The sequence below is a fragment of the Zonotrichia albicollis genome, chromosome 4 (genome assembly GCF_047830755.1).
Source record: "Zonotrichia albicollis isolate bZonAlb1 chromosome 4, bZonAlb1.hap1, whole genome shotgun sequence".
Taxonomy (NCBI): Eukaryota; Metazoa; Chordata; class Aves; order Passeriformes; family Passerellidae; genus Zonotrichia; species Zonotrichia albicollis.
This window is the reverse complement of record NC_133822.1, coordinates 65,132,495-65,146,760: the sequence shown is the minus strand read 5'-3', so window position 1 is coordinate 65,146,760 and position 14,266 is coordinate 65,132,495.

The following is a 14,266-nucleotide window of genomic DNA, read 5'->3' as shown; positions in this document are numbered from 1 at the left end:
CGTGCTCACTCACAGCGGGCCTTATCTAAATTAACCAAGAGGATTCTGTTCTTTGGAAACAGAACTCTGTCTTTGTACAGCACTTTCTCTTTAATAGTACTGGACAAGAAAACATCTAGTGAAATGACAGACTACCATAGAATTTAAGAGATAGGGCTAGGTAAGATAATAAAACAAAGTCTCTCAGGTTTCTTTTTTTAATAATTACTTGAGTGATTTATAAATGTGTCTCTAGCAGTAACTAGACATAAAAACTTAATTTTAAATTCTCATATACGTTTAAAGCTTATATAATTTGAATAAATGCATCATTAATGCACAGGAATGTTTACTAAGAAGTTTTAGTTTCCTATGTTTATGCTTGACTCTCAGTCTCAAAGATTCAGGCCAAATGGATCTTGGTTACCTTTTTTCTTATGTATTTTTTTTGTCACACTCCTGAAAAGTTCAGACTTTCAGTACAGGTTGCATGCAGTTCATATCTGCATTATCTACTCACTTACCCCAGCTAGAAACATCTTTCCTGATATTAGCACTAAACTCTATAAAAATCTCTGCTGAACTTTGCTCTATCCCTTAAATAATTTATCCTTTTGTGCTCTCTATTGGTTCACTCTTTTCCTCTCTCCTTACAAAGATTTTGACATCACATAGTTCCAATACATGACTTTTCTGCCCACAAAAACAAATATGCAAAGCAAAACCATTTTATATGGCAAGAAAGACATAATGGATTTGAAAAGAACTAAGTAAGTACTTCATTATAGGTGATTTCACACTGGATAGAGCTTTTAAAAATGACAGCAGGTACTGTTAGACTTATTATTAATTTCCATTAACTCATGTTGGGATCTGATTGAACCTCCTTTCTGTTCATATATTTTTCTCTAGTATCTGGTGATGTTACAAAAATCTCTATTAGAAGATCCCAGAAAGTGTCAGAAATTGATCATAGACTCCTTTTTCTTCAGAAAGTCTAAATTACTGTGAGGCCTCACAAATGTAAGGCAACAAAAGTCTTCCAGTTCTTCAGATATTTTGGCTAAATATAGCAAGATGGTCAGCACAGAGTGAGGAGTTACGTACTGCGCCCTGCTTTAAACAACTGGCACACCCACCAGGATACAATGCCTCTTCATTTGTCAGACTGTTCGGGAGTAATCTTATCTCAAAGCAAAGTTTAAGAGTAGAATGGTGTTTACCTAAACTATGACTTGAGATAGGGGTCATGAACAGATATGACAAAACATCAGTACTGAGGCTATATTTAACAAAGAGGATTCTCTTTGGGTGTTCCAGCCGTTATCTGTTCTGCCACTGCTGGGTAATTAGTCTGTACAATGCACACTTGGCCCTAGAGAGTTCTTTTGGCTACTTTCATTCTTTTTCCCATTGTTGAAGGAGACTATCTGCAGCATCCAGGGTGGCTGCCCTGGGTGACCTGCCATTTCACCAAGCTTGTGTAGGATGACCTTCTTTTTCTTCTATGCTAATGTTTACCTACCCCTCACACTTCATGCAGATGGGCACTGAGACATCACAGGGCAACAGAAGGGATTAAATAATTTGCTTTTCCTGTCTTTTAAAGATGATTTTAATATTAATTTTTTGTTACTTACTTTAATTACCACTTATATTTAAAGTGACTCATGCATGTTGCAGCTTTCTTGAGAATTCTTGTAAAGCTATTGTGTTTTCCAAAAGACAAAATGCCCCTTTTTCTACTACATTTACATCTTCATTTTCTCTGTGTCTCTCTTATGAACAGCAACCGTTGCATAATATGGATAGAGAGTTGAAAATATAATATTCTGTCAACATAATCACACACAAATTTTTAATCCCCCACTCAGCCCCACAGATATTCACTACCAAAAACACTACCTACAATTTTTTTTTTCCTGCTTCCGAACAGAAGGAAAATAATACCATGCATTTACAGGTTGATAGACTCACCTCTAAACTCCATATGACAGCTGATCAACAGAAAACAAGAAGAATCACTCCAAAGCTATAATTTGTTCTTCTGCCAAAGGAATAAGAGAAAACACGCAACCAAGGTGTGTTGTGTGGGATATGGAATAGAATTGGAGTGTGACTATCCTATTGTTTCTAGACAGCTGTTTTTGATTGCCAATGTCTAAATACCTGGGCTGATAACATTCAGATTTTGTTCTGTGCCCACATTCTGTGACCACTGCCCAGTGTCCCACAGACATGGTTCCCAGAGAAGTCTCTGATGATTTCATCAGAAGAAGACTGGATTTTCAGAAGGAGAATAAATTCTTGTTTCCTCATCTTCTGATGTCTATCTTTTGAAGATTTTCCATCTGTTAGTCCGTAAAACAGTCACATTTGTGTAGAAGCTCCACAAGTTGGAGGACATACCAAGCAATAATGGGATTTTAGTATTAAGAATCTAATACTAATTCTTTTGCCCACCTATTTCTCTCTTCTAGGTTATGATGTATGTTGTATACCAGACTTTTCCTAGGTACGTGTTGTTTAGTCTCAGTTGTTTTTTAGTTTATGTGTGTCTGAATTTATTAACTCAGTACTGGGCATTCTTCAATTTTCAACATTCACAGGCCCATTAAATCCACCTCCTCTGCTTTCCATTTTTTACAGTAAAAGGAAAATTTCCTAGTCTTCAAAGCATATCCTGGAAAGGCAATTGCTGTCGGGACTGGTACATGTGGAACAGTATCTCAAGGCAGAGAATCTATAATTTCTATTTATTACTGAAATTCAGATGCCTTCAAACATAATACTAGACACTTATCAAGACTTTGAATAGTAGGACAGTCAAAGCCAGTCGTCCACAGGATCATCACAGAGTGGCCTGCATTGAAAGGGACCTTAAAGGTTATCTTGTTCCAACCCCAACAAAACATGTACCCACGTCTTGTGTCCCAACACATGGACACACACTTTTCACTAGTCCAGGTTGCTCAAAGGTTTATTCAACCTGCCCTTGAAAAAATCCAAGAATGTAGATGCTTGTGCCTATATGAAATTTATGTCATTTGAGATGGCTAATTAGGTGCGGCGAGGTGTATCTGGCCTTCTAGGTCAGAGTCCGGCTAGCTGAGGTTAGGGCCAGCACCCAGCTGCATATCCTTCCAGCACCCCTTGGTGTTGTAAGGCCTCGGGCTGTGCTGGCTGCAGACGGGATTGCTGCTAAACGACGAGAATGAAGGAGTTGGACACTCGCTGGGGGCGAAACAGGTTTATTGGAAAGCCCACGAGGCCAACCAGGGAATGACCCTGAAATAGAGTCAGGAGTAGGGTTATCAAGGAAAGGGGCGGATAAGGGAGGGGTTTACAAAAGACCAATAGGGGGAGAAGAGGGGATGAGCTTAACACAAATGACGTAGTAGAGAACCCAATAGATACGAGGTATGGGAGGGCCCCTGGGACCACAGCCAACCACAACCCCCAAAGAGGAGAAGCTTCTGGAACACTAGGTGGAGTGGGGGGTGATTGACTGGACCCAGGGAGGAGAAAAAGTATACATATAAGGGAAAAAGTGGGAGGAGGAATTATATAACCTAAAAGATTGACAATACAGGTAGCAAGGGTTGCTAAGGGAAAAACAAAACTGGCAGGGCTGTGGCGGGAAAACTGGGGAGGGCAGAACCATTTTACACAAAATAGGGGGAGCAATGTCTCGAATGGGGGAGCAATTAAATAAAATAACGGAACGCGCTACAACAATTAGGTGTTTGAACCTCAACACACAAAGCATTTTTTGTTCAATCTATTTTATTCTTGTGAAATTCATAGATTAAATATTTCATTTGAGTCCAGGCTGCTTGTTCATATGGAGGAGAAATTCCCCCCATGTCATACATATGAGAAAATAATGACTGAATGAGGAACATAGGACAGTATTTTCATTACTTGTGGATGAACTTTTTCTGCTTAGGTGAGCTTGAATATTTATGTAACAGAAATTTTTTTTTATTCTCAGTGTTTTCAGAAACTGCCTGAGCAATGTAAGAATTAAATACATTTGCTTTTAAAAATATTCTTTAGCTCAATATTACAATTTTGCATTTCTTTTTGTCATTCTTATTCTACTTCTCCTGTGACAAACATGGAGCTCATAACACCTAATCTTGTCTGGTTATGCCGTCCCTCTCTGGTGCACAAAAGCAGGATTTTTATTGTTTCATCATGGTTCAACACTTCAAATGTGTAAGTTAGGATACCTAGTTCTGAACAGTTGGGGTGTTATTTCATGTCTATGGAAATGAGAATCAGGAACCATATTTATGCTTTAATGATTTGCAAAATGTAAACTCAGGTTTTGGTTTCTTTAATCTGTTTTTCATGGGGTTTTGCTTGTTTGTTTGTGTACTTTATGAAAGGAAAGATTCTTTCACAATTTTTATAATTGAAGGTTGAATGTGAAAATTTGACTGCTTATTGTACCAATAAGAAGATTGATCATATTTGTTAGAAGTGCTAATTAAAATAACTAGCTTACAGGCTGAAATGGTGAGAAAATATACCAGAATCTGCCCCTTAGGCTCTTGAATCACACAGCTCAATTGAATCAATAGACCTTTGTCCAAGAGTTTAAAAGAGTTATACTTCATAATTTAATAAACATTAATTATGAAATTTAAAAAAATGCTTAATTAAAATGTAAAACCATAGTCAGTCATCTCATAATTTGAAGCACTAATATGGTGTCAGGCACTCGCCTAGAAGATAAAGCAAATTACCCACAATAAATTGCAAAACTATGTGAGAGACTCATGCACATTTGCTACATTGCAATGAAGATTGTCACACATCAAGGCAAAATGTCCATGCTGAGGAACAGATAGAAAAGAATTTTTATTGGGACAATAAAAAAATATGGTGAAAAGAGGGTTACATTTTCCTCATTTTTTTGCACTGGCTTACTGTTTCCCAGTTTGGAAAATAAATTTCTTTTTCATTAGAAGCCTACTATTGTAGCATCATCAAATGACTGTGATCAATGGAAAAAAACTCCAAACTAAGAAAAACCAAACACCAAAACCAAAACAGAAACTAAAAATAAGTTCTGAAAGAGTTGTCAAAACATGTTTCCATAATTTAAAGACCCTGGACTTTGCATTTTAGAATTCTTCAGATACTTTGAGAATGGCAAGTCTGACATTCCAGATCTCAGAAAACTGATAATATTTAATCTTGATATCTCAGGAATTTCTAATTTTTTTTTTTTTAAATTGAAAGTACTGCTCCCAAAAATCTTCACATTCTTGCATCTTCAATCTATTCTATAGGAAGTCTTTAGACTTAGGGAAAAGTGATAGTTAAGTTAAAAATTTTCAATGTGTTTTCTAATGCTCGTAAGAAATATGAATCTGCAAAGAACCAACGAGTGTTCTGGGTTACAAATTGCAGTTGAACAACCTGCCTTGGTCAAAGATCTTTTGATCACTGAAAATTTAGGGTAACCACAGTGACTGTATTAGGTTATCTGGAACCTCCTTAAGGGGGAAATTAGTTATAACTAATGTGTCTGAAAAAAAACTTTTGAAAACCCTTTGTTCCCTTCTACATACAATACCCAGAAAAAGTAATGTCAATAACTTGAAACATTCAAATAGCAAATAGACTTATAATTCAGCATTTTTCTTGTTATCTCAGATAATTGTTCTCCAAGCATGTGTGTACATAGCAATCTTCAGTTGTGGTATCTCTGGTGACTTGTATGCCACGTGCCACTAATGTGTCTGTTTAAGCAGCACCATTAGAAGAAGACTGAGTTATAACCATGGTGTCTAGAATTACAGATACAATACCTCAATTTATTTTCAATTGTAGATGTAACACAGACATTTTTAAGTCCTCAGATCACTGAAACAGACATATGATTTGATTAAAATCTATCTATCTAAGTCTTAAAAGCATATACAATCATGAGATCAGCTAGATGGTATCTTTCAATCTGGATCATGTTTGCAGTTTAGGTCTCATAACCAGTTCTGCTGATAATGATTATACAAATGCCAGTAATGGTGGGAACATGATTTATTTTTACTACTCATTATGCTGTGTGTGGTGTGAAAATATCTGTTGTATATCTTGCTCCATATCTGTAACATTCGTCTTCAAAATTTGAGGACACGGTATTGAGAATTTTATAGTATTTACTGGTTTGCTGGAGAATTTCAGAATGGAAAACCACTTTTCTTTCAAAAATAAATTTTTTATTTGAAGCATATCTCATCAGTGCTGTAAGTCAATTTCACCACTAGGAGCAATTATGTAATGCTTTATGACCTCAGAGAAGTTTCATACTTCTTGCAGCATTACAGTGCAGATTGCTGCACATCACAAATGGCTCTAGGACTGCAAAGAGGTTTTTTTAGTATAGGAAAGGAGATCATGTTACTTGATAGTTACAATTTTTATTGTCTTTTAAAACATTGTCTATCATTTTCTGGTAAGATTTTCAACAATAATTTTGCTTTTAAATTTCTTTGCCCATGTACTCCTAACAGTGCACCGAAATTTTATATCTTGCAGAAGATGTTAGTGTGTATTGTATCTCCAAGGTCTGTTTGCTCAGTCTAATGCATCTGAACATTTTCAGTGTTCTAAGATTAGGATTAAGTGGACAATTCACACTTTTCCCATCTTTTGTATATCACCTAATCTTTCTGCTGAACCATTTCTCAAGACTGACAATTAGTGTCTAACATTCCTTGGCACTTTTTCACAAATTCTCCTGCATTTTAGTCAGTTGCTAAGAACAACCATGAAGTTTTTTGGATCTGTTGGGGAAAGACAAGTTACTTATAGACAAACTGAAATAAGAAATGTCAACTGACTCAAAATTAATGTTTTACAAACTACAAATATAAGCAAAGCAGCCAAAAACTAGTCACGACTAGTCACGCCCATTTATATAATGGGCATAGGAAAGCAGTGCTGAAAATTCTGGGAGTAAGAGATTTATAGATTACTTGTGCATGAGTTAACAGCTTTTTAAACAACTATTCATGATTGAAAAATAGTTTACTGTTAGTCAATAATTCCTAATATTAGTGTGCCAAGAAATATCTTGGTAATTTTTAATGCAAGAGTTTTGAATGTTTTTGTTACTTCATTAAATGTCATGGATTCAGATAACGGTAATTTCATCATGGACCACTGAATTTTGAGTAATAAATAATGTAAATTTCACAGGGATCATGTAATCCAACCCCCTTGTTGAGGCAGAATTACTGCTTTGTGCTTCATAATTTTGGTCATACATATTAGTAGTCTGCTCACACAAAAAAAGGGGGTATTCCCTTCAAAAAACTTCCGGAAGGATGTCTTCTCCCAAATGCTGTTACCATAAGACCCAAGTAATAGAAGCTGTAGTATCATGGCAGGGAATGGAGAGGAGAGATGTTTTTCTGGTATAAACTGAATCAAAATTATTTAATGCTTTATTAGACAAAAGCAAATGTTCAACTTCTGAAAATCTTTTGGCTCCAAACACAGAACACAGGCTGCAGAAATAATATGTTCCTTTAGGAAACTCTGTTCATTAGTTTGGCAGGCACATTCAGGACTTTTGCAGAGAACAAAATATTTTTTAAGAATCGTGTTATGAACAATGCAATTTAATAACCCAATTTTACAGACACAAAACCACAAATAATTAAAATTTGAGATATCATTAAAAAAATTAATCTATCAGGGCTTCTTGGTTAGCCAAAGTACCAGAAGATGTGTGTGAGTGAGGAGATGTGATGGTTTTGAATATTTTTAAATAATTACTGTCTGCAGAACCTTGATATAAACTCTACAATTTGCTTTTCAATTATTTTAACTCTTCTTTGAGCAATGTGTGCTATTCACAATACAGATATTTAAAAAATATAAATAGATCATAATTAAAGTCACTTAATATTACACTTTTTTGTGTGTACTATAGAAAACACCTAAAGAGGTAATTTGCAGAGGTTCTGTCAGAATTATGCCTAAAGTGTGTGGAACATTGTTGTGGAATTGCTGCTAAGAGGCCCGGTGAGGAAGTGATGGAGTCACCACCAGTTTGTCTGTGTATGGCAGCCCAAAGATCAGAATCAGTTGCCTGGAAGCCATGGTAATTATTTCTTTAAAATACTAAACCTGATGTCTTTTAAAGTCATGAATAGCCTAGTGGCAGTATTCTTAGAATATCTGCTTAGTGTGGCATTACTCCAGATGCACTCATCTTGATTGTCCCTGGATGGCATGATAATTTTGTCACACTATATTCAGAGAGAATTTTGGACGCTGGCATGGACTACCCAACTACTTGGTTCATATCAAGTTGTCTACACAAGCAGTGTGAATTCTCCTGTGGTCAGAACTGTCTTTCAGACTTCCATTCTGCACTGACAGATTGTAAGGGCTAAGACTCAAGGAACACAGCAGACAATACTTTTGGTAAAGATTTATCTAATTATTCATGGAATTCTACACTCTGTAGTGAAGTTCTATACAGTATTTCAAATCCTGCATGAAGCAAAATGTTTAATGGACTTTAGTTATACAGGAATTTTTGATGAAGGCTATCTAAAACCCTTCCACTAAAAAATACTAGGGATTCACTTTGTGTTACACATTTGGAAAAAATATGATAAAATGCATAATAAAGTTCAAGCTAAAATGAAAAGTAATTTCTTGCAGGGTGGGTAAATCCAAGTGAGCAATAAAAGATTTGAACTAGACCTTTATGTCATGTGAAAATATAGTAACATATGGAGACTCCAGTTAAAGAATAATGAGTATGACTCTTCCATTTTGAGTCTTTTTAATATCTAACAATTCTACTTCAATAATTCAAATTAAATCTGCCCATAATGACAGATTTTTTCCTAAGATTTGGCCAGCTTGCTTTGTTTGATGTAATTTCTTTGTCAGTATAGCTCACTTTTATCTTTGGTTTAAGAGAAAATTCTTAAAAAACTTAACTTACAAAACATTTATGCAGAAACTGAGTATGCAAATAATCTGCAACACAAATTTCATATAAAAAAACAATTGAAAGATCAAAAAGGACATTTAAAATAGATATGGAAAAAAAATGATTGAAGAACAAAAAACACTTCAAAATATCTCCCAAGACTTTAAGAAAGACCACAAATTAAGGGTTCTTAAAAAAAACTCCAGTTCACATTTTCTTTCCTTTTCTGGGCTCAAGCATTTAGAAATATACTGTATTGTATCATTCAGCTGGTATAATTTAAATTCAACTGCCTTTGTTTCTCTTTGCAGACAGACATGCTTATGTACCTATTTTATTTACCATGCCCCGTTCCTGATATTGTCAAAATATATATTGCTTACCAGCTCTCATGCATGAGAGCTTCCAGTGTTTTTTCATGATCTTTTTCATTCTCTTTCCTGAAGACTGTAGAATGTCCAGCATTGAACAGGACAGCATGAAGGGATTAGATAATAGAAATAAAATTTGGGGTTAAAGAGGGCATGACCTGTAGATAGCTAGAGATATATACAAAGCTTAATTCATGCAATTATGTGGTTTGAAAAAAAGGAGAAATAAAAGGATCTTGTCAGTAGACCTGGTTTATGAGGCCTTTATGAGTAGCATTTTGGCAAAGAAAAGAGGATCCACACTTCATAGTATCAGAGGAAAAAAGTGCTGTGAACTTCAAATGATATTATTTGCCCATTGTTTGTAAAAGCCATCATCATATACAACTGCAACTTTTGAAATATCTAGCCTCCTTACAGAATGTCACAGTGCTCCTGGTTAGTTCTTAAGAAAGAGATCAAAGTGAGATTTTCAGGTCTTGATGTTCTTGCTCACACTGTGTTCTTTCTGTTCTGCTCACAACACTGAACAGAGCCTAATTTTCCAAGCAAGTGACAAGAGAACACATTTGTCACTACTTTGTTCTTTTATAAACCCTTAAGTGTACTCCAAAGGAGAAATTTGAAAAAAATGCCCACTGACTATACATTTTAGTACTCTTTAGTGGACTGAATTGTCCCCTTTTTCATGTCATTGCAACCCAAACAGACCTGTCAAGGCAGGCTCAGAAAGAGTAATACAAAGATTTTTTCTGAAGCTAAATCACTAGATGCCTGCAGATTTGTCCTACTTGATCTCAGCACATAATCTACATATTTACTCTATTTTCCTGTGTGGATACTCTTTAGTTTTATTCAAAACAACCTACATTGCTACATAAGAACTTGACTGATTATATGCAGGCAATGGATGTCACTGTGATTAATTTTATTAGGCTAACTTAACAACTTTAAAATAAACATTATTTTTATTGTCCCACTAATAAAACTCTGAAATAGCTAATGCTTCTCTTTGTCCAGTAATTCTGATTTTGTTTTCTGCTTGTAATTCTAATTTCTTTCTTAAAGAAGTTATTCTCTATAGGAACACTGGAAATATAGGCATCCGAAGAGTGAGAGATGTTTCTGTCAAGTGATAATGACACTGAGAAGAGACACAGAGAGAAAGAATAAAGAAGAACCATTTTATGTGACAGTATAAGAGCAGAAAGGTAATTGCCTGCAAGTTTACAAGGCAATAAATGGCTCTCTGCAGCTGATGAACATGAAAGCCATCGGCAGTAAAGGCAAAAGATCTCTCTGTATTTACCAAACCCTCAAATTTTAAGTGCGGCATCTCAGTAATATTTTAAGTTTTATAGCTTTTTAAATTTTTTTTTATTTTTAATTAAATTTATAGTACCTTAGGATCCAATAATATAGAGGAAAAAATAAGAAAAACAGCATGTCACCACAAATGAGGCATAGACAGAGGAGACTGTGGCATCAGAACAAGGTGGTGGGGAAAATAAACTGATTTACAGAATTTGTGTTTGTCCTAATCCAAGTGAAAAAAACTCATCCTTGTACTGTCAAAAATTGGAAGTGAATCATAACCATAGTGATGTGATGAAGGGGAGAACTATAGAGCATAGATGAAGGGGAGCATAGAGGTGTCCCCAAAATCAAAGAGGATCTAGAAAAGACTATCTTCATACTTCCTTAAAGATAAATCATCAAAAAGCATATAGAATCCATGCTACAACCTCTATTCCCTAAAGAGAGTTGACTTTGAAAAAATGCAAGAATTGACATCTGAACCTTGCAAAAGATTATTTCAAGTACCAGATAAATTAAGATGGTGATCACTGTAAGCATTTGACCTCTGAAAGTCACACCATGCTAGTGCAAAACATTCTCTAGATCAACTTTAAGAAGAAGCTGAGGTTGAAAATCAACTCCTCCTTTCAGGCTTGCACTGCAGTCCTTTGTCTTCTGGAACAATTCCTTCCAAACCTTCTGCATGAAGATTTGAGACAGTCAAGTCATTTATTTGTTTATTTGCTTGTTTGTTTGTGGATTTTTTATAAATACTACTTAGTTATTGAGTCTGCCATTATTTATAAAACTAATCCGTTATGTCGTATAAAACCCCCAACAAAATAGCCAGAGAGTGAGAAATTACCCTGTCAATCATTAATCAGTCACCGTTAGCTGCAGGTGTACATTCACACAGGTATACCTTACAAAATCATATCTAGTTGTTTTGCAAATTATTTAAAGATTTTTCACCTATTCCAGTCAATTCCATTGAGCAGTTTAATTACTGCTCCAGATAAATGGAGAAAATAAAAAAGGAAAATTTTTAAATTTTGTAATTCTTTTTAGATACTAATGAGCTCTGGCTTTTTACTTGCTTAAGGATTCTCAGCCAAAACATTGTGTTCAGTTTTTTAATCTATGTCAAAGGCAAGCATTAATATTTTACAGTTGTTCTTCTTTTAGTATTCCCTAAGTGTGGATGGATTTCTAACAAGTTGTGTGTTCCATTATTTCCTACAGATTTTGCCTAGCTCTATTTTAATTTTGTTTATTTGTTTTATTTGCTATTTGGTTGTTCTTTAAGAAGAGGCTGTGAAATGTCTTAATAACCTGGTCACAGATTTTTCTAACTGATATGGAATTGTCAAGATGGCTATTTCTTATTACTTGCATGTTTTCACTACAAGTAGTGCCATAAATGTTGAAAATCAGCATCTTTGTTTAAGCACATTTTAATGGTCTAAAGCAGACAAGGCTTGAGAGAGGTTCTATGGCCTGGAATATGCTGGCAGTCAGGGTAAATTATCAGAAGGCTCCTTTCTGCTCCTCATTCCAAGGGTCTGAGACAACTCCAGTACTTATAGGAAAACACTCAGGCATCATTGTTGCCAGGGCCACAGCTCCAAAACTGCCAGCCATCCCCACAAAACAGGCATTCAGCAGCACGTTCATTCACATACTTTGCGTGGGGGTTGCTATGGTTCTGTTATGAGGAGATGTGGAAGGCTCCTAGAAAATCTTTTTTTTTGTTTTGTAAATGACCACAAAGGACTCTTGCCACCAAACAAACTTTATACTGCTAGCAGTCACTGACCATAGTTTCCTAGGCCTTAGTCCTTTTTGAATGGTACTCCAGTTCCTTCCTTCCTTCCTTCCTTCCTGTTGAGATAATGTCTCACAATGCAATATTTGAAAATCAATGGAAGCAAGTAACTGCATACAGAAATACTTCCTAGCAATTTCCAAAGTCACTTGTACTTGACTCAGTTGAAATGCAGTTTCTACTATTGGCCCTTTTCCAGCTGAACTTGCCTGTCCTGCACAAATCCTTTTCAGGAATTATTTTATTATACTGGGGTTTTAGCTGCTATTGCATGAGTAAAATCCCATTTGGCTATTTAATGCCACAATTTCTGTTTTTACAGTCATAAATCAATCTTTTCCAGCTCTAAAGATGGATATTTTTAAGTTTCCTCTCTTTCATCCATTAGGTGTTCTGAGATATGAAAACATTATTTGCTCTAATCTGATTTGATTCCCGTAGTAATTTCCACTCATGCAAATATGGTCTGACTTGAGAAGTGATGAGGTAAATGAAGTTACTGTAAGTGTAAATACACATCATCTGCATCTTTAAGATTCTTTAGGTCCATTTGGGATATCATAGGTGAGAAAAATATCCAGTGGTGATCATCTTTGCCTACAGAATTATTAGCACAGTCAGATAACTGGCTTTAGTGTACAGTATGAAATTTAACAAAGGACAGTGAATATTGGTGTCTACTAAATTTGCTTTCTGCAGTCTTGATAACATGATACTCTGCCACTGTCACTGTCTTCATATGTTGAATGAAACCAACACCAGTATTTTTACTCAACTCTAGAATTCAGGAGTGCTGAGTCCATTTTGTGATCCCCAGTACCAGGAACACATGGGAACATCAGAGTGAGTCTAATGCAGGACAACCAAGATAGGGCTGTAGCACACAGCACAAACAAGAGAAAACTGGATTTGTTCTTAAAGGAGGAGGATAAGGGAATCTTAAGTGAAGGTTAACATGGTCTCATCCATTGGAATGCTGTAGAAAAGATGGAGTAAGAGACTTCTGAGAAGTGCACAGTCTTGGGATGGAAGTCAAGAGTCACAAGTTGTAACACTGAAAATTCCCATTAGTTATTAGAAAAAAGAGGTTTCCCTATGAGTGCAGTCAAATAGGAAAGGCTGTGAAATCTCTAAATCTCTGTTCTTAGAGAGGTTCAATATTCATCTGGGCAATTTCCTGTGTAACTTTGTCTGTTCTGGCCCTAGACTTGAACTTCAGGATGAACCAGGTTAGTTGTCCATTATAACCCAGATCTTTCCACAGTTCTCTGGATATGATATGCTATGATATCCTGTGCCTCATAAGCACTGGTAACATTGCACCCCAGCTCTGTTCTCTCCCCTTCAGTGACAAAATGGACAGAGACACACTCTCAGGGGTGCTCTCCCCCTTGATATATCTGGTTTAAGCTGATTTTCACAGTACAGTTTGAATTTAAGTGCACCAGACATGAAAACTAATAATCCAGGTATATTAAATGCTTTGATAACCTATGAATTATTTTTAATCCACAATAGAGTGGATACACCAAAGTTAAATATTGTATTTTTCATTTTTCTGTATTTTCACCCACACATTTATTATTTCATAATTCACAATAGCACCCTTCTGAGTCACTGAATCACATACATTTTCCATGTGTTAATATTCTGATTAACAGTGTAATAAAAAATTAATCTCTTAAGAAGTGGCAGTGAAGCATAAGCATATTTTTGTGAGCAACACACTTGCTGAAAAATATAATTTTGCTATTTCAAAAAATATGTGTGTGTCAGAGAGAATTGTAAAGCTGTGAAAGATAAAACTGTGTAGATGCTGTT